General features: G+C 38.2%; 1 pseudogene; it reads right to left on the reverse strand.

Moving 5' to 3' along the window:
- Nucleotides 1-1017: 1017 nt before the first annotated feature.
- On the reverse strand, nt 1018-1091 carry LOC118882129 (annotated as a pseudogene).
- Between the last annotated feature and the right edge of the window lie 1413 nt (nt 1092-2504).

Below are 2504 nucleotides of genomic sequence, written 5' to 3' on the forward strand. Positions count from 1 at the left end.
AGGAAGATTTGGGTAGAAGCAGGGAGACCAAGCTATAGCAACATGTGGGTGGGAGATGATAGTGGCTCTGACCAGGGTCATAGCAGTGGTGAGAAGTGGTCAGATCCTGAATACATTTTGAAGATCATCAGCGGGATTTCCTGACAGACTGGATATGGGGTGTCAAGGTTGAGTTTTATTTTTGTGGAATTCTTTTTTTTTTTTTTATAACCTTCAATATTCTCCTTTTATTAAAATGAAAATATTTTATTTTTAATATCAGAATACCTTAGATAGCTATAATTAATGTACTACACTGTAGTTCATTCTCATTCTAACTTCTTTATATACATAGAACAGTGAGACTCTTACCCAAGGTTGTAGCTCACCTCTACTTCCTCACAGACTTTTTTTTTTAACATCTTTATTGGAGTATAATTGCTTTACAATGGTGTGTTAGTTTATGCTTTATAACAATGGGAATCAGTTATACATATACATATATCCCCATATCTCTTCCCTCTTGCGTCTCCCTCCCTCCCACCCTCCCTACCCCACCCCTCTAGGTGGTCACAAAGCACCAAGCTGATCTCCCTGTGCTATTCGGCTGCTTCCCACTAGCTATCTATTTTACACTTGGTAGTGTATATATGTCCATGCCACTCCCTCACTTTGTCCCAGCTTACCCTTCCCCCTCCCTGTGTCCTCAAGTCCATTCTCTAGTAGGTCTGCGTCTTTATTCCTGTCTTGCCCCTAGGTTCTTCATGACCATTTTTTTTTTTTTTTAGATTCCATATATATGTGTTAGCATACAGTATTTGTTTTTCTCTTTCTGACTTACTTCACTCTGTATGACAGACTCTAGGTCCATCCACCTCACTACAAATAACTCAATTTCATTTCTTTTTATGGCTGAGTAATACTCCATTGTATATATGTGCCACATCTTCTTTATCCATTCATCTGTCAATGGACACTTAGGTTGCTTCCATGGCCTGGCTATTGTGAATAGAGCTGCAATGAACATTGTGGTACATGACTCTTTTTGAGTTATGGTTTTTGAGACTTCTCTAGTAACAAACTATAGAAATGATCCCTGAAAGTATAGTCTTTATTTTTGTGGAACTCTTAAATGATTTTTAAAAATAGTACTGCCTTTCCCAATCCTACCAAGAATGGGAAGCTAGATTAAAGAAATCTCAAGTCAGACCAGTCCCTCTTTGACTATACAGCCCTTATAACACCCCAACTGTACAATCAGGTTTTTGTTACTAAGGATTAGGAGAGACCCCTGCACAGTTGGTGCCTGTTGTTGTTGTTGTTGTTTTTCATCTGTTAATCAAACTTACTTTATCATTCTTTTAAAAAATTTTATTTTATTGAAGTATACTTGATATACAATATTATGTTAATTTCTGCTGTACAACAAAGTGATTTGGTTATACATATATATACATTCTTTTTTCATATTCTTTTCCATTATGGTTTATCACAGGATAATGAGTATAGTTCCCTGTGCTATACAGTAGGACCTTGTTGTTTATCCATTCTATATGTAATAGTTTGCTTCTGCTAATCCCAAACTCCTACTCCATCCTTCCCCCACTCCCCCTCCCCCTTGGCAACTACAGTCTGTTTTCTATGTCTGGGAGTCTGTTTCTGTTTCGTAGATAAGTTCATGTGTGTCATATTTTAGATTCCACATCTTTATCATTCTTGATAGCCTTGTATACATGCGGTTTTGGGAATTCTTTGAGCAGCTTGTAACATCTTATTGGTTCCCTCATTAATTAATTTTTCCCTAATCAGTTTTGATAAATGAGGAAATAAAATTATGTTGTTTGCACACTTTATCCAAGATTGGAGTCACATTGGCTACATCAAATCAGTGCTTGAGCAAATGTGAAATTAGAGCTTTTTTAGCCTGGAACATTCTGGGTGTTGTTATTAAAGAAGATGCCATTTTATTTATTTATTTATTTGTTTATTTATTTTTTTAAACAGTGAAGAGAGTTAACCGAATTTTGACTGCATTTATTGATACATAGTGTTTATTTTTATTTATTTTTTAAAATTTATTTATTTATTTTTGCCTGCATTTGGTCTTTGTTGCTGTGCACGGGCTTTCTCTAGTTGCGGTGAACAGGGCTACTCTTCCTTGCGGTGTGCGGGCTTGTCATTGCGGTGGCTTCTCTTGTTGAGAACACGGGCTCTCGGCACGTGGGCTTCAGTAGTTGTGGCTCGCAGGCTCTAGAGCGCAGGCTCAGTAGCTGTAGCACATGGGCTTAGTTGCTCTGCGGCATGTGGGATCTTCCCTGACCAAGGCTGGAACCTGTGTCCACTGCATCGGCAGGCGGATTCTTAAGCACTGCGCCACCAGGGAAGTCCCTCACTGTACTTCTATCAAAGAAGTTGATTTAAGTCTCTCCTCTTCTGAACATCCATAGATTTTACTCTCACAGACCATATCTATTGTGGCATCAGGCAGAGCGGTCACAAAATCCCTGTAACATCAATTTCATTGT

This window comes from Balaenoptera musculus, chromosome 15 (genome assembly GCF_009873245.2).
Source record: "Balaenoptera musculus isolate JJ_BM4_2016_0621 chromosome 15, mBalMus1.pri.v3, whole genome shotgun sequence".
NCBI classification, from domain to species: domain Eukaryota; kingdom Metazoa; phylum Chordata; class Mammalia; order Artiodactyla; family Balaenopteridae; genus Balaenoptera; species Balaenoptera musculus.